The sequence below is a fragment of the Leiobunum rupestre genome, chromosome 4 (assembly GCF_980474605.1).
Source record: "Leiobunum rupestre chromosome 4, qqLeiRupe1.1.hap1, whole genome shotgun sequence".
NCBI classification, from domain to species: domain Eukaryota; kingdom Metazoa; phylum Arthropoda; class Arachnida; order Opiliones; family Sclerosomatidae; genus Leiobunum; species Leiobunum rupestre.
Genome location: NC_143387.1, coordinates 66,312,160 through 66,332,394, shown reverse-complemented (window position 1 = coordinate 66,332,394; position 20,235 = coordinate 66,312,160). Strand labels below are relative to the sequence as shown.

The 20,235-nt window shown below is 30.6% G+C and overlaps 1 protein-coding gene across 1 annotated transcript in view; it reads right to left on the bottom strand.

Annotated features, from left to right (window-relative positions):
* Positions 1 to 20,235, bottom strand: part of LOC149948793 (octopamine receptor beta-2R-like) — a 91,385-nt gene that overhangs the window by 14,407 nt on the left and 56,743 nt on the right. The gene's annotated exons all lie outside the window — the stretch shown is intronic.

The following is a 20,235-nucleotide window of genomic DNA, read 5'->3' as shown; positions in this document are numbered from 1 at the left end:
AATATTTGATAAGAATCTTAAATAATTAAAAAGAATCGAAATTAATTGATAGGAGTTGGAAATGTTTGATAATTATTGGAAATAACTGAGAAAAATCGGTAATATTTGTGTAATAACCCTTAAATTTTATAAATATCGGAATAATTAAAGAGATGTTGTAAATATTTGAGGAATGTCAGAAATATTTGAGAATAATTGTAAATATTTGAGAATAATTGTAAATATTTGAGAATAATTGTAAATATTTGAGAATAATTGTAAATATTTGAGAATAATTGTAAATATTTGAGAATAATTGTAAATATTTGAGAATAATTGTAAATATTTGAGAATAATTGTAAATATTTGAGAATAATTGTAAATATTTGAGAATAATTGTAAATATTTGAGAATAATTGTAAATATTTGAGAATAATTGTAAATATTTGAGAATAATTGTAAATATTTGAGAATAATTGTAAATATTTGAGAATAATTGTAAATATTTGAGAATAATTGTAAATATTTGAGAATAATTGTAAATATTTGAGAATAATTGTAAATATTTGAGAATAATTGTAAATATTTGAGAATAATTGTAAATATTTGAGAATAATTGTAAATATTTGAGAATAATTGTAAATATTTGAGAATAATTGTAAATATTTGAGAATAATTGTAAATATTTGAGAATAATTGGAAATATTTGAGAATAATTGGAAATATTTGAGAATAATTGGAAATATTTGAGAATAATTGGAAATATTTGAGAATAATTGGAAATATTTGAGAATAATTGTAAATATTTGAGAATAATTGGAAATATTTGAGAATAATTGTAAATATTTGAGAATAATTGGAAATATTTGAGAATAATTGTAAATATTTGAGAATTGTAAATATTTGAGAATAATTGTAAATATTTGAGAATAATTGTAAATATTTGAGAATAATTGTAAATATTTGAGAATAATTGTAAATATTTGAGAATAATTGTAAATATTTGAGAATAATTGGAAATATTTGAGAATAATTGGAAATATTTGAGAATAATTGTAAATATTTGAGAATTGTAAATATTTGAGAATAATTGGAAATATTTGAGAATAATTGGAAATATTTGAGAATAATTGTAAATATTTGAGAATAATTGTAAATATTTGAGAATAATTGTAAATATTTGAGAATAATTGGAAATATTTGAGAATAATTGGAAATATTTGAGAATAATTGGAAATATTTGAGAATAATTGGAAATATTTGAGAATAATTGGAAATATTTGAGAATAATTGGAAACATTTGAGAATAATTGGAAATATTTGAGAATAATTGGAAATATTTGAGAATAATTGGAAATATTTGAGAATAATTGGAAATATTTGAGAATAATTGGAAATATTTGAGAATAATTGGAAATATTTGAGAATAATTGGAAATATTTGAGAATAATTGGAAATATTTGAGAATAATTGGAAATATTTGAGAATAATTGGAAATATTTGAGAATAATTGTAAATATTTGAGAATAATTGTAAATATTTGAGAATAATTGTAAATATTTGAGAATAATTGTAAATATTTGAGAATAATTGTAAATATTTGAGAATAATTGTAAATATTTGAGAATAATTGGAAATATTTGAGAATAATTGTAAATATTTGAGAATAATTGTAAATATTTGAGAATAATTGTAAATATTTGAGAATAATTGTAAATATTTGAGAATAATTGTAAATATTTGAGAATAATTGTAAATATTTGAGAATAATTGTAAATATTTGAGAATAATTGTAAATATTTGAGAATAATTGTAAATATTTGAGAATAATTGTAAATATTTGAGAATAATTGTAAATATTTGAGAATAATTGTAAATATTTGAGAATAATTGTAAATATTTGAGAATAATTGTAAATATTTGAGAATAATTGGAAATATTTGAGAATAATTGTAAATATTTGAGAATAATTGGAAATATTTGAGAATAATTGTAAATATTTGAGAATAATTGGAAATATTTGAGAATAATTGTAAATATTTGAGAATAATTGGAAATATTTGAGAATAATTGTAAATATTTGAGAATAATTGGAAATATTTGAGAATAATTGTAAATATTTGAGAATTGTAAATATTTGAGAATAATTGTAAATATTTGAGAATAATTGTAAATATTTGAGAATAATTGTAAATATTTGAGAATAATTGTAAATATTTGAGAATAATTGTAAATATTTGAGAATAATTGTAAATATTTGAGAATAATTGGAAATATTTGAGAATAATTGGAAATATTTGAGAATAATTGGAAATATTTGAGAATAATTGGAAATATTTGAGAATAATTGGAAACATTTGAGAATAATTGGAAATATTTGAGAATAATTGGAAATATTTGAGAATAATTGGAAATATTTGAGAATAATTGGAAATATTTGAGAATAATTGGAAATATTTGAGAATAATTGGAAATATTTGAGAATAATTGGAAATATTTGAGAATAATTGGAAATATTTGAGAATAATTGGAAATATTTGAGAATAATTGGAAATATTTGAGAATAATTGGAAATATTTGAGAATAATTGGAAATATTTGAGAATAATTGGAAATATTTGAGAATAATTGTAAATATTTGAGAATAATTGTAAATATTTGAGAATAATTGTAAATATTTGAGAATAATTGTAAATATTTGAGAATAATTGTAAATATTTGAGAATAATTGGAAATATTTGAGAATAATTGGAAATATTTGAGAATAATTGTAAATATTTGAGAATAATTGTAAATATTTGAGAATAATTGTAAATATTTGAGAATAATTGTAAATATTTGAGAATAATTGTAAATATTTGAGAATAATTGTAAATATTTGAGAATAATTGTAAATATTTGAGAATAATTGTAAATATTTGAGAATAATTGGAAATATTTGAGAATAATTGTAAATATTTGAGAATAATTGGAAATATTTGAGAATAATTGTAAATATTTGAGAATAATTGGAAATATTTGAGAATAATTGTAAATATTTGAGAATAATTGGAAATATTTGAGAATAATTGTAAATATTTGAGAATAATTGGAAATATTTGAGAATAATTGTAAATATTTGAGAATTGTAAATATTTGAGAATAATTGTAAATATTTGAGAATAATTGTAAATATTTGAGAATAATTGTAAATATTTGAGAATAATTGTAAATATTTGAGAATAATTGTAAATATTTGAGAATAATTGTAAATATTTGAGAATAATTGGAAATATTTGAGAATAATTGGAAATATTTGAGAATAATTGGAAATATTTGAGAATAATTGGAAATATTTGAGAATAATTGGAAACATTTGAGAAAAATTGGAAATATTTGAGAATAATTGGAAATATTTGAGAATAATTGGAAATATTTGAGAATAATTGGAAATATTTGAGAATAATTGGAAATATTTGAGAATAATTGGAAATATTTGAGAATAATTGGAAATATTTGAGAATAATTGGAAATATTTGAGAATAATTGGAAATATTTGAGAATAATTGGAAATATTTGAGAATAATTGGAAATATTTGAGAATAATTGTAAATATTTGAGAATAATTGTAAATATTTGAGAATAATTGTAAATATTTGAGAATAATTGTAAATATTTGAGAATAATTGTAAATATTTGAGAATAATTGTAAATATTTGAGAATAATTGTAAATATTTGAGAATAATTGTAAATATTTGAGAATAATTGTAAATATTTGAGAATAATTGGAAATATTTGAGAATAATTGGAAATATTTGAGAATAATTGGAAATATTTGAGAATAATTGGAAATATTTGAGAATAATTGGAAATATTTGAGAATAATTGGAAATATTTGAGAATAATTGGAAATATTTGAGAATAATTGGAAATATTTGAGAATAATTGGAAATATTTGAGAATAATTGGAAATATTTGAGAATAATTGGAAATATTTGAGAATAATTGGAAATATTTGAGAATAATTGGAAATATTTGAGAATAATTGGAAATATTTGAGAATAATTGGAAATATTTGAGAATAATTGTAAATATTTGAGAATAATTGTAAATATTTGAGAATAATTGTAAATATTTGAGAATAATTGTAAATATTTGAGAATAATTGGAAATATTTGAGAATAATTGGAAATATTTGAGAATAATTGGAAATATTTGAGAATAATTGGAAATATTTGAGAATAATTGTAAATATTTGAGAATAATTGGAAATATTTGAGAATAATTGGAAATATTTGAGAATAATTGGAAACATTTGAGAATAATTGGAAATATTTGAGAATAATTGGAAATATTTGAGAATAATTGGAAATATTTGAGAATAATTGGAAATATTTGAGAATAATTGGAAATATTTGAGAATAATTGGAAATATTTGAGAATAATTGGAAATATTTGAGAATAATTGGAAATATTTGAGAATAATTGGAAATATTTGAGAATAATTGGAAATATTTGAGAATAATTGGAAATATTTGAGAATAATTGGAAATATTTGAGAATAATTGGAAATATTTGAGAATAATTGGAAATATTTGAGAATAATTGGAAATATTTGAGAATAATTGGAAATATTTGAGAATAATTGGAAATATTTGAGAATAATTGGAAATATTTGAGAATAATTGGAAATATTTGAGAATAATTGGAAATATTTGAGAATAATTGGAAATATTTGAGAATAATTGGAAATATTTGAGAATAATTGGAAATATTTGAGAATAATTGGAAATATTTGAGAATAATTGGAAATATTTGAGAATAATTGGAAATATTTGAGAATAATTGGAAATATTTGAGAATAATTGGAAATATTTGAGAATAATTGGAAATATTTGAGAATAATTGGAAATATTTGAGAATAATTGGAAATATTTGAGAATAATTGGAAATATTTGAGAATAATTGGAAATATTTGAGAATAATTGGAAATATTTGAGAATAATTGGAAATATTTGAGAATAATTGGAAATATTTGAGAATAATTGGAAATATTTGAGAATAATTGGAAATATTTGAGAATAATTGGAAATATTTGAGAATAATTGGAAATATTTGAGAATAATTGGAAATATTTGAGAATAATTGGAAATATTTGAGAATAATTGGAAATATTTGAGAATAATTGGAAATATTTGAGAATAATTGGAAATATTTGAGAATAATTGGAAATATTTGAGAATAATTGGAAATATTTGAGAATAATTGGAAATATTTGAGAATAATTGGAAATATTTGAGAATAATTGGAAATATTTGAGAATAATTGGAAATATTTGAGAATAATTGGAAATATTTGAGAATAATTGGAAATATTTGAGAATAATTGGAAATATTTGAGAATAATTGGAAATATTTGAGAATAATTGGAAATATTTGAGAATAATTGGAAATATTTGAGAATAATTGGAAATATTTGAGAATAATTGGAAATATTTGAGAATAATTGGAAATATTTGAGAATAATTGGAAATATTTGAGAATAATTGGAAATATTTGAGAATAATTGGAAATATTTGAGAATAATTGGAAATATTTGAGAATAATTGAAATATTTGAGAATAATTGGAAATATTTGAGAATAATTGGAAATATTTGGCAATTGCCGAAATATTTAACAATTGTCGGAAATAATTGAGAATAATCCAGAATATTTGAGATACGCTTTTCAATTGGTTCCTTGATAAATATAGGAAATATATTAGAAATATCGTTAGAAATCCCAGGAAATATCGGGAAATCAAAAATTGACCCTAGAAATCAGTCCCGTAGTCTGCTAGTCTGAATATGAAATATTCCCCTTTAAAGGCCTAGGTTTTTTTCTGCCTGTCCTCCTTTAAATTATCTTAGTGGAGCACAAATACCCTGGTGGTAGGCCAACCGCTGAACATGTTGGCCTAATTTAAAGGGGGACAGGCAGAAGAAAACCTAGGCCTTTAAGCGGTAAGAAATCCGATGTTTCTTTAATCACAGCTTTAATGTATTCCAAAAATAATGCGAGTGATTAGTGGAAGGGTATAATACGTTAATATTGACATTAAATTCCCCATTTCAGAGTTATATAAACTTTAAAGGCTCATTAATTTGAAGCTGGTCGGAGCAGACTTAATGGATTCTCGCTTTTATACCCGTGCAATAACGCCACTACAGTTCTTTACGGTCACGTACGCACGTTCCTGGAAATGTAGACTATATTTAGCCCCGGTGTACGTTTGTTTACTAATAGAAGGAAAGAATCGCGTGATCGGAAGGATTATGGATCGGCGGTATTAAACATGACGAGAGAGAGAAGGTCGGCTTCTCGTCGGGACACGGTCGCTTTGACGGGGCTCGGCCAAAGGCAACGGAAGAACGAAAACTCTTCAGAAATTATTTTCAGGCACGTAGGATATAATATTGCGGAATACGACAGACCGAGAACGTATTTAGCTACATAAGAATATTGTATCAAGAAAATGGCGGCGCCCATGATCTTATACTTTTCAGAATGGTTGTTGGTTTTATCGAATGATTCAGGAATAGTATTTCTTTTTAAATAAAATCTTTTAAACGTATAATATTGAATACAAAAATGTGTATAATTTTGTAAAATAATTTTAAAAACCGTTTAGATTATTCAAAAAATAAATATTTGGTTTTTACTTAAAGGCCTAGGATTTCTTCTGCCAGTTTTCCTGTAAGTTTTCTTCCCGCTACGCAAATATCCTGGTGGAAGGTCAACCGCAGAACACGTTGGCCTACCACCTGGATATTTGCGTGGTGGGAAGAAAACTTAAAGGAAAACTGGCAGAAGAAATCCTAGGCCTTTAGCAAAAATTTTGTTTCACATTTTTAAAATTATGTTTAGAAATATATTAATACCCATTTTATAGAGATTAAAATAACTAAAAACCACAGTTGTACAATTAAAAGGTTTTATTAAAAAACACAGCTACGGCCGTTTCGACGCCAACACCAGCGTCGTCGTCAGGCTAGTAGCTTGTTGGCGTCGAAACGGCCGTAGCTGTGTTTTTTAATAAAACCTTTTAATTGTACAACTGTGGTTTTTAATTATTTTTATCTCTTAATTATGTACAAGAACTGTCCTTTTATTAGTTTACCCATTTTATACATAGTACGTTTATAAACCTTTTCTTAAAAACGTTTTAACAGGTGAATCTGGGATTTGAACTTGGATAGTTCAGTAACAAAAATATTCTAGTTTTTTCCATCTCTAGATGACGTGACATGTAGATTTTATGTCATTCTGAAAAGAATAAGACCATTGCAGAAACAAACTTTACCGTTCTAGGTTCTTAAGTACATACATACGTTCTTGGCAGGACGGGCATTCAACCGTTTGATCCTCACGCGCCTGTTAAAAAAAGAGAAGTTTTTACTGTCTCTTTGTTATCACGAGAATATTATTTACGCCCGTTTCCCGGTGGCCGTAAATCTGCTCCCCTCCTCACTCTCACTCTGCGTCTTGAAGCATTTATGATTGATATTTACAATCTCGGCGGTTTCCCCGGAGAAGGCTATCTTCACTTTGAGTGGAAAGACAACTAAACATTCATCAACTTTCTCTCTGCTCCAGAACTTCCTCAACTTTTACGAATTAACCCGACAGTTAAGTCGAAGGTTCGAAAGAGGGGTACAGTTTCCGCGGACGATATAACGGGCGTATATTTGTTTCTATTTCGACTGCCATATTAGTTATTTTGAAAAAACGAAATATCAGTTTGTCAAAAACTTTAAAGGAAATCCGCGAGATGGCGGCGGGAAACCGGCTTTAAAGTTCGGCGACTTTTTTAATTTATTTCGCTTAGCGGTTCTTTTCTTTCGCGGCATTCCATTTCGAGTTCGCGCTTCTCGGTTGCCATCAGAATAGAGACTCTAATGAATATAAAACAGCGCGACCAAATTGAGAGAGTGGAAACGACGAAGATGTGTTTTATGGATATTGATGGTTGAAGGCGCCGCGCCGCGGATAATATCGGGATGAAGGCTGCTACAGAAGAAAGATGAATAAAGGAAAGCCAGTTCGCCTTCTCCTAATTTGAAGTGACATATTGTGTCGGATGACAACGACTCCACCGCGCTCATACTCAAACTTATTATTGTTTAGGCTTACGAAGTCTTACGAACCCTTTCTTTAGTTGAGGAACTTAAAAGGAGAGTACCCGAGGTGTTTATGGCCGATTTTGTTCAAAGTCGGCCATGATGTAGACCTATATGAGATATGAAATTTCCCAAAAAGAGACGTTGCACTACCCATTCGATTTTCCATGGCAACCGAAAATGTTTTTACCACTTATACCAAAAAAATCTCCATTCATAAAGCATGGGATTTTCTCGGTTTCACAGGGTCCTAGCTACGAAAATATTTTAAAAATTGAAAATCACGAAATGGGTAATTTGTACCACATTTAGGTAAATTTCATCATTTTTGGGTTAATTGGAACAATTTTGGGGTAAAATAGGGAAAAATCTTATTTTTGTTTAAAGTGATCAAAACCATTTTCGGTTGCCATGGCAAATCTAATGGATAGTGCAACGTCTTCTTTTGGGAAATTTTATATCTTATAAAGGTCTACGTGACGCCCAACTTTGAACAAAATCGACAATAAACACCTCGGGTACTCTCCTTGTTAGTATTAATATTTTTTCTTCTGGTACGTTTCATTCTTACGATTGTACTTCAATTTTCTAACAATGTTTAACCTAGGAGCAACAAACACAGCACCTCACACAAAGAGAACGCAACCCGTCAAAAGTCGTTCATTTTCTTGCGTACAGTTTTCATTGGTTAGACGCTTTAGTCATTATTGGTCTAATATGGTTTTCAAATTTAAATAAAGTGGCATTTTCGCCTCATTTTTTAGAATCTAAAAGTAAAACTAAACCTCTAGACTAGTTTAAACTGATTAACAATGTAACACTATTAATGTATTGTTGTATGTTTACTGTTATTAGACATTTTTTATCGATAAAAAGTTAAAAAAAAGAAAAACCTTTAAAAAGTAATATATGTTTAATTTTTTTTATTTTCCGATTTGCGGAAAAGTTTCTGGAAATTTTTTCGCATTTTATTTTTCCAGAAAAATTAACAACATTGGTTTAAAGCTAGTCTAGAGGCTTAGTTTCACTTTTAGATTCGGAAAATTGAGTCGAAAATGCCGCTTTATTTAAATTTGCGAACAATATTGAACTAATCATGGAATGAAAACATTTTTTAATTTGTTTCGGAAAAATACGGAAAATTGTACGCATTTTTTTCGGAAAAATACGGAAATTTTCCGAAAAAAAGGCCTCGGTCATTTTCCGCGGAAAATTTTCCAAATTACAACACTAATATATATCTTTTAGTTTCATATTTCAATATTGGTAATGGTAGTCACAGGAAAAATGCCACTTTCAAAGTTTCCACCTTATTTTTGAAAATGCATTTCGTACCAAAAAAAAGAAAATGCTTAGTGATTTATTAAAACTATTTAACAGAAAAAGATCGCCTTTTTGAAGATCGAGGTCAGCACTTTGAAGGTCCTAAATGGATCCTTCTCTCCTAAGAGAATTATAATATACGTCGTATCTGAGGGAATAATTAAACGTACAATTTACCTAAAAGAACCGTAACATTACAATTAGATTCATTTTAAAGTAATTCCAAACTCGATTCGAAAGTACATAATTAACGAAACTCGAATTTAATAAAAGTAATTCCCACGCGAATTTTTATAACAATTCCGCGAAAGCGTGAATCTGGTTGCTTTGATATACTAGTTCTAAATGGAATATTTAAACACCAACGCATCTAATTTAGAAACGGTTGACGTATAGTAATGAGATCCTTATTTTAAAAACTTATAGAGAGCTTTAAAGAGCGCGGGAGGAAGGATACGGGCCTTTCATCTTCCTCCGAGTCTCTCCGATTCCGATCTTCCCCATCCTTGGATCCCTCCGCTCCCCACTCCTCCTTCCTTTCATCTCTCCGACCCGAATCTCTCCTCCTCCATCCATGATGAGCGCCTTTTCATGTCAGAACTCTCGAGGAATTTTTTTAACGGAGTCTTGTTTGCCCCCCTTTTCCATATCGACAAATTCAAAACCCTTTTTACATCTCGTCTCCTGGGTGTTGGACTTATAAGCGCACGTAGATCCAATGTGGCGAGTTACAGTGACTCAATATAGTGAGCGACAGGAGAAAAAAAAGTATTCGGAAATGAAAAAAGGTCGGAGCAGCTGGCAATGTCTTTTCACCCCCAGATTTGATTTCATTCTTCCAACATTTGTTTTTTTTTTTTTTTTTTTAGGAATTTTTTGTTATCTTATTGGAATTATTTATTTTACACTTTTTTATATCTGACGCAACAAGTTAACGTTTGTCGTTTACCGCAACTTTGTACTTGTTTCTCCATCCTGAGTTGAGGAAATATACACCAGACAAAGTTTCACTTTTTGGAATTTTTTTAACGATAGGAACAAGAAAAACTGTATTTCAGAGAGTGTGTGATAGATGGCGGCAGCTTTTCTATCAACCCTCTCTTTCGGTCTTATCGTTGCGGCGCTTCCCTTGCCACTTCTCCATCATTCTTAAAGTGAAATAATTACGTATGTATGAGAAGATATTTCGACATATTTATACTGATAAGACTCTCAACAGCTAAATATTTTTTCCTTCCTTATTATGGTCTCTTAAAACTGTCTTACTGCCTTGGATGATATACCTAAATATTTTTCCCAGAGGGAGGGTGCTAAACGCGCAACTTTCCATCAAAAATCTCAGAGTTTAGATTACTTCCAATAAAATTTAATGATCTCAGTCTTCTATAGAGCAGAACTATTACCAGTCATTTTAAATCTATAATTAAGTTTCCAGTGGTACAGCCGGAAAAGATACACTTATAAAAATATGTATTTTATTAATATATTTGTAAATATTTTATATATTTTTAATATTTAGTTCCTTTGAAAGCACATTTTTAAGTTGAATATAATAATAATATTACATATTTTATAAAACTGTATTGCAAAAATTATGTTTTATTTAGTATACCTAAAATACTAGAAGTACATTTATTAGATTTATACTAAATCGAAAATATTGTTTATTAAAATGGAGATGAAGCATTTTAATATTTAATCATTTCGTAGGCGCATTTTCTATTATATTAATTCAATTTAATTCAGTTCAATTGTCTTTTTATTTCCTGAAAAATAACGTGCTTAGAGAAGCACTTTTTACAATTTTACAGGGTTTTATATAACTTTTTTCCTTCGCGACAATGTAATTTATACATTGCTTAATATTTTATGAAGTTCTTAGAGCGAATATAAGCGTATAAATAATAATATTATGGCGAAACGTTTTATATATAATGTTATATTAAACTAACAAAGTCTTAACTGTCTACCTTCTTTGCTTATAAAATTCGGTTTATTTTGCTTAAAAAGTAGGTCATTTTATCGGCAAAATAAACGACACGCAGTAGCTTATAGTTTATTTATAAGGTGGTATCGGAATTTAAAAGGACGAAGAGGCTGCAGAGACGGGGCCGAATTTCTTGTAAAAACAGACTCTTTATTATATAATATTTTCCGATTATTTTCCCCGGTAAAATTACCAGACACTCCTCATAGGCTAATTTTATTTATTTTGAAGGACTTATTTTAGGCTTAGCGCCTCAAATAAAAATAAAGAAGCCCATCTTTCGAATAAAAAAATGCATATAGTACGTATCTTCCATAGGAGTGGAGTTTTCTGGGGATAACTCTTTTGATTGGAAAGCGCGATTGCCCGGGTTTCGCTTGCTGGGTTGGAAGATCAAGATTTTTTTGGCTGTTGGCCGCTTCGTTCTGAACTCTATTTTCGACACTATTTCGTTTTAGATTTAGAAGCCAAGTTTTTATTAGTCGCCGGCGTAACCCATCAAAAATAACTTCACGCTCGGAGAGCTTGATTACGAAGTTGACTAGTTATAACTAACGAGGCGAAGGTCGCTGTTCGCTTATTTTAGCATCGCGAAAAAACGACTTGCAAATGGCCAACAATTTGGGGGAGGAAATTCTTAGCTTAATTATTTTGGATTTAACTTTATTTCTATTAGTGGCATTAAGAATGCATTTAATTCTACTTACAAGAAGAGTACCCGAGATGTTTATTGCCGATTTTGTTCAAAATCGGGCGTAATGTAGCCCCAAAAGGAGACGTTGCACTACCCATTCGATTTGCCATGGAAACAAAAAATGTTTTTGACCACTTAAAAGTGAGGTGTTGGAGTGGTAAGCATCTTCGCCTCGCAGCAAGAGGAGCCGGGTTCAATCCCAGTTTGTAGAACTCACTGTGTGATAATTCGGGGCAACTCCTTCTGCGTTGAGTTTGCAACTTCTCTCCCCACTGTTTTAAGGGGCTTCCCTGAGCTCTTCGGTTTCCCCTTCCATAAAAACTTGTTGAGGTTAACGGTAATAGTGAGTGTAGGGAGCTGTTGGCTCACGTGGCATGCAGGGCTGGCCACCACCCTCCTACGCATAGCAACCCGGCCACCTGAATTAATAGTTTTAAAATTCACTTGGTGACTTAGGCCTAAGGTGGTTCCTTGGGTATATAGCCTAGCTGACTAATATACCCAACGTAGTCATTCATGGTTGTTATACGATTAAATTCAGTTTTAGCGTCGAAAGGTATTAAAAAGTTTTCTTCTAATGCGTTATTTTCCGAAATAAAGTTTAGGGTTTTTTTTGCACTTTTACGTTTTTTAGCTTAGCGACTTCACGATTTGGGATTGAAATAGAGAAAAAGAGTTTATTTAATTATAATATTATATTAAATTTACAAACATTTAAATAGCTTGGTGGTATAGGGTCTATTCTGGATATAGTTGGTGAAGTAGTGGCCAAAATGAGAGGTTTATATTAAAGCCTTTAAAAACAGTTTCCTGAATTTGAATCGGAAAATTATATGAGTACGTCATCTGTCCTTATGCAGTATATTAAATTATAGTGAAGTAACCGCATTTTTTACATTAAAACCAACAATTAGATCAAAGTCCCGAGAACTTCAAATTTAATGATTTTATTTTATACTAGATGCCGCCTAGGAAATAAATACTAACTGATTTATTACAAAAAAAAACTGTTTCTAACGCTATTTAGGGCGATCTTTTATGTAAAACTATAAACAAAAAATCTCCGTAAAAACTACACGAAAAAATTATATTTGGTTAATTTAAAATTTCTACGCTTTATATTGCTGGCGCCATCTGGGGATATTAAAATCGGGTCTCCTCCATAGTTGAATAAATAGAACCCAAAACCTTTGGGCGCATTTAGTCAGATTTATATCTAAGCCGTAGACACGTTCTTATCATAAACACTAATTGTATTTCGCCAAGAAGTCACGAAACCCGTAATTAATAATTTACGTTTGACGAAAGCTGCCCAAAAATAAAGCCAGATACATTATCAATGGAATACGAAAACTATATAAATCCTTTTCGAGCAACTACGTGCCGCGATGAATCACGTGAAGAGAGGCTGGATGTCCAATAAGATCGTCGGAGGCAGACTTAAATAATTGGCCAGTCTCTAATGTAACTTCTTCTTCATCCCGAAAGATATAAAATTCTTCCCGCGATCCGTTACCCGAAATAGAAACTCCGCGATAATTTATGAGTGGAGATCTAGAGAATTTCGGCTCGTAATAGCCACGTACGGAGCTGGAGGACTCCCTCACTGTGTCTTTTGATCCGCGCGCTCTCGACGGCTGTGAACACTTTTCATGCCCCTTTCCATTTCTTTATTATTCGCATACCGCGATCCAAAGAGAGCCGCCTGGTGGCCAAACCTATGAAAATTTGACCTCGTCCAATTATTTTAGGGGAATTGGTTACGAATTCTTCTCTGTATATTTTTGCTTAATTGAAACTTGTTTCATTAATTATAAACTTTGGGATACAATTTCGAACTGACGTAATAATACTTTATTGTCAGGATAGACAAAGTAAAATACACTTATTGGGCTCCTGAGTACGCACTTATATTACGTACACCAAGCATTCAAAAACAATATTAACATAAAACAAAATAATACAAAAAAGATTACCAACACAAGACTGAGATATACATAAAAAATAAACAAAGTGGGCAAGGGGTTGATGAGACGGAAAATAATACGGATAATAAGAAAACTACATATATATTTATGAAATTACGGTACTAATCTTTTCCGTAAGTTATACGTTTGATTATCTCACGAGATAATGTTTTATTAACTTTTATTAATCTAGACTATCAAAATAAATTTATCAACGAAATTTTAGACTGATTTTAATGAGAGCTATTTACCTGAAAACTGTAAAAGCAAACAGTATCATAGCCAACTAAATACATAGTATTTAGTTGGCTATGACAGTATACAATATAATTATTACATCATAACATCATCTATCATAAGGTTTTTTAAGTATATTTCTTTTGGGAAATATTTTAACGCCCTCGCGAATAGCTTACAGTAAAAATTTCGCATGTCAAACTTATGGGACAATATTATAGACAAATGGCATCCAGTGCTGGCGTAATATGAGCTAAAGGGGCAGATTGAACCCCCCTAAAATAGTACTTCAAAAAATTTAAAACAATAACATTTCGATCTATAAAAAATCACCATAAATAATAATCATATATAAATTAAGGTTATCGTTTAAATAATCATTTAGTTAAATACTTAATCAGACTTACTATTTGCTAATATCTACCCTAATTTGCTGGGAGTAGTGGCGTCCCTTACCAAAAAGTGAGTCTTACTTTAGTCGCTAATTAGTCTCAATGAAGGATCAAGGATTTTTAAGTATTATGTAAGCATAAAAAACTGAGACCCGAATTTTGGGTCCTAAATAAAATCTATTTTAGTCTCACTAAAAGAGTTTTATTAATATATATTTAGATGAAACTCATTATAGTCTCATTTTGGAAGACCCAATTCTGGAGACTTGAGAGAAGCTTAATTGAGAGTTGATTGTGGGTTACAATATTAGATTAGAATAAGAGTTATTTAAGACTTCACTTTAGTCTCATATGGGGAGACCCATTTTTAAGACTAAATTTTGGGGACTTGAAAAAGGCTTAAATGAGAGTAGATAATGGGTTACAATATTAGATTAGAATAAGGGTTATTTAATATTACACTTTAGTCTCATATGGGGAGATTCATTTCTGGGGACTTGAAAGAGACTTAATTGAGAGTTGCTTAGAGGTTACAATATTAGATTAGAATAAGGGTTATTTAAGACTTCACTTTAGTCTCATATTGGGAGACTCAATTTTGGGTACTTGAAAAGGGCTTAAATGAGAGTTGATTAAGGGTTACAATATTAGATTAGAATAAGGGTTATTTAAGACTTCACTTTAGTCTCATATTGGGAGACCCATTTTTAAGGACTTGAAAGAGACTTAATTGAGAGTTGCTTAGAGGTTACAATATTAGATTAGAATAAGGGTTATTTAAGACTAAATTTTGGGGACTTGAAAAAGGCTTAAATGAGAGTTGATTATGGGTTACAATTTTAGATTAAAATAAGAGTCATTTTAGACTTCACTTTAGTCTCATATGGGGAGATTCATTTCTGGGGACTTGAAAGTTGCTTAGAGGTTACAATTTGAAGTTAAAATAAAAGTAATCGTAAATATAATGGCCACTTAAGTTTGATATTAAACAGGTTATTAAAAGCTTATTGTTCAACTGCCATGATGGATTGCAACTTGAATCTTGGTTACAAAATGGTCATAAGGGATGGGCTGGCTAATTTTGGTTAAGCTCAACTCACTTGAAACCCTAAAATTTTTGTAATAAAATAACCGTTTAAAATTTTTAAGTGTACTAAATAATATAAATATATATAAATTTTTAAACTATAGGATATTTCCTTTCAAGTAAAATTTATTCCGTATGAGTGTTTAAATAAACTGAGCTGAGTTAAAAGTAGCCTAGCATCTAGAGCCAGCCATGATCCTGGAGATTTTAGAACTTGCAATCCAGCATGGCAGCTGAACATAGTAGTCATTTTTGATTCAGTGTTTAATAATTATTTTAACGTTGGATTTGAACGGACGCCCGACCGTGAAAGTGGTCTGCTGTATAGCGACCGCCATGCAATAACTGGTGAAGAATTTAACTATAAATCACAGTGGACTGCTCACATATAGGGCACCCTGGTTGTACTCATATCGGCAGATTTACCAGTATATCCAGAGTTTAGATCGAGTCTCCTAAAAATCGCATTACAAAGTCTTAGTAGAGTCTCCTACAAATAGTAAAACGCAGGTATAAATAGAGTCTCCTACAAATAGTAAAACGCAGGTATAAATAGAGTCTCCTACAAATAGTAAAATACAGGTCTTATTTGAGGCTCCTACAGAAAGCGAATTTTAATGCAGTGTCTTTCAAATCGCAAAAATCATGTCTAAATTGAGTTTCCTAAAAATTAAAAAATATGGGTTTAAACCGAATCTCCTAGAAATCACGGAAATAGTGTTTAAATCAAGTCTCAAACAAATCGCAAAAAAACAAACCTAAATTAGGTCTCATAGCAAGATCTTAAATAGAGCTAAAAACGAGTCTTCTTTAAGGCTAGCTTAAAGAAACGTAAATAAAACTTGATTGTATCTAGATTTAAGTATATTTTTAGTCTGAGTTTTGGACTGTGGGAGGCTTATTCATGATTTATTATGGGCTTTGAATAAGTCTTTTTTAAGGTTTTATTTTCGAAACATAATTTTGGTAAGGGCGTACTCCTGTAATTCCAATCGTCTGGGAGGCAGAGTTTGTGGATGGCCGTGTGAGGACGACCACCAATCCCCCAACGGGTGGTCGGTATACTTCCGCCACGGGTGTCCCCACCCCTGTCCCCACGTATCCCCCCGTTGGCGTGGCCGTTACACATATCTCGCCCTGATTAATAAGATCTTCGCCGGGCTCGCGGTCTTCTCAGACTCTATCAGCCCTTATTTCTTCCTTCTTTGAATAAAATAAAATAAAAAAATCTACTCTAATTTCGTGAGTATGAAATATAAATTTGGAAAAACAATTAATAATTCAACGCTTTTAGCTTAGGGATATGTATTTATTTATAAACCATATTTTCCCGATGCTAAATAATAATCAGCGAGGCAAATACCCAAGGCACCACCAAAGACCCAAGTCATCTAGCAATTTTTTAATGCCTTAAACAGGTGGCCGGATTCCAATGCGTAGGAGGGTGGTCTGTGCCGTATTTCCGCCTAGGCCAACCTAGGCCGTGGCCTAGGGGCCCATCCTTGGAAGGGGCCCTCCAGTGACCGTAATTACTGTATTCGAAGGAATAAATCTATAATATCAATCGTAATTTATATTGTATCGTATTTAGTCGACGATTGTTAAGAGCTTTTATTTAGTAATATAACAGTAGAGCTCCGACTTCTACGCTGAATCAAGGAAATTCAGGTACAGCCTAGTTCCAGGGGTAAGAGTAAATGCAGCGCGAGAAAAGGGGGCTCAGACTCCTTATCTGCCTATGGGCCCAGGATCTCTAAGTCTGGCCCTGAGGGTGGTGGCAAGCCTTTCATCCTCTACAAGTTTTCATGGAAAGGGGAAACCGAGGGACTCGGGGGGAAACCCATTTAACCCGGAATTTCTACGCAGAAGGAGTGGTTCCGAGATTTCAACCAGTGCCACAAGCTGGACTCAAACCCCGCTCCTCTTGCTGCAAGGCGAAAGTGCTAACCACTCCACCACCCCACCTAGTTATAGTTCTAAAGTGATTATTTTACCTTCCGCAAGTTATTTCAAAAATCAGATCATCATTTGAAACAAATAAGGTTAAGTATTTATTAAAAGTTTCGTTTTGAACGAAATGTTATTTCTAATCTAAAGCATGTATGTAAAGTATTGTTGTTTTTAAAAAGCGTAATAAAATATTTTTAAGAAAAATGAAAAACTATTACTCGCAAAGTTCAGTGGTATTCGCGCGCCATTTTCGCCGCTCAATAATCCTATTATCCTATTATTATATCAAATGTAAATATTTTTGGCGACCATCGGATATTCAAGCAATTTGTTAAACACGCGCAGTTCATAAATATAAGTAAGGATTCAATTATTTGTTTTGTCAACAATTTGGAAACATTGTGTGTGGGCTTTTGGACTATAATCGTCTCAGCTTATTCGCGTCTCCCTCCCGTTTCTTAATTAGGGGAAATACATTCCCAACACCCCTCCCCGCGGGTCTTTCGTAATTATTAATTTTGGGGTAACAACAGACGGAAAACTCGCCATTCTATAAATATAACCAAGAATCTATTCAGGTTCCACCGAGAATAGGTAGCGGCGAGTATAGCTTCTGTTTTTGTGATTGCCGTAAGATAATCTCCTCCTACACGGGGATAAAGCCCGTTATTGTACCGGAGTGAATCCCCCCTCTACCAACATAAGAGGGGGAAATATAACACGAGGAAAGGTGAAGGGGCGTGGCTTCTCTACCGGGGATCACGAGACAAACGGGGAAAGAGCCACATATTCTCCGTTCATATATATTCTTGTCAAATAATGGCATTTTACCGAATGCGAACGCTTAGGAAGGTCCGGCTGTTTTGGAGAAAGAAAGTAGTTCCTTTTTTGTCGTTCGGATGGAATACCGGCGAAGGTAAAATGGCGGGGCCCCTTTATAGCTAGATTTCGCGGGAAAATGAGGAAACAGACGCTGGGGGCAACTGATGAACGGCAGACGCGGAATGCGTATTCTAGAGGAAGCGCTTCCAGTTCGGGAGTAGCGGCCGGATGAAGATGTGGAGTTCTCCTTCGAGGCTAATTTAATTAAGAAACGTAATTAGGAAAGGAAAGGGAACCGTCGCCCCTCCTCTCTGCTCTCAGTTTTCTCTAACTCGCCTAATTATTTAGGTAAACTCGTGTCCTTAGGAAATTCTTAATGTATTTTAAACTTTGCTTCGCCTCCACCCATTTTCTCAGCCCCTCGTCGTCTTTTCACGCCCCCGGAAATTATTTAAAGAGAAAAGGATCGGCGAATTCAAAATCCTTTTAATTTCGGGGCCCGTACAATTACTTTAATTAGTTAAATTTGGCGATGATCGGGGCCAACGAAGTTAGTTTTCCCTTTTTGGGGGTCCGCTGGGCGTACGATAGCGTCAAAATGGGCGCTATTGTAACAAGCTTTCACCCTCTGAATTCTTTATAATATATTTAGTGAAGATAAATATTTATTTATAATTATTTATTTACTGAAGTCATTCACGAACTGCTCGTCTAAAATTAGTTTATACGAGAAAATATTTATTTATAATTATTTATTTACAGAAATGACTCACGAAGTGCTCGTCTAAAATCAATTTATACGAGTAAATATTTATTTATAATTATTTATATACAGAAATCACTCCCGAACTGCTCGTCTAAAATTAGTTTATACGAGTAAATATTTATTTACCGAAGTCACTCACGAACTGCTCGTTTAAAATTCGTTTATACGAGTAAATAATTATTTAAAATTATTTATAATTATTTATTTACTAAAGTCACCCACGAACTGCTCGTCTAAAATTAGTTTATACTAGTATAAATAAATATTTATAAATATTTATTTATAATTATATTTGGTGAAGTCTAAGAAAATAATTTATTGAAGTAAATATTAGCTTTGACTGCACTCTGATTAATTTTGAATATTTAAATCTGATATTCAATTATACCATTTGAAATTTTAATTGCGTGTTTAATGATATTTTGATGTTTATTACCGAAAAAGCCGTGAAAAGTAATAACTACGCTTTGAAAGTAAAACTTTATCCTCAAAACATTTCAATATAAATTCGTTTTACCAGAAGAATATAAAAAAAATCAAAGAGTGAAGTATCCCTCTAAACATAAATGGGGAGTGGGCGTTTTTAGATTTTAGATGTTTTAATTGAAGTTTCATTTTGAAAAAATTACATTGGTGGCGTAGGTGGAGTTATTTTTATTGCAAATATGTTATATTTTCAATAAATTTATTTATTTAGAACCGGAAGTAACTTAAGGTTTTAAATATTATCTACACGCTTCGGATATTCAAATGCATTTCTCCCTACAGATGGCACCAGTTTCGTCAACAACTTCTCAAATATTAGTCAATCAAAAGCTACTGAAAGTTTACTTGTACTAAATAATCTCGATTTTGTCAGCTTAAGTATATATAATATCTCTAATGTTATTCAC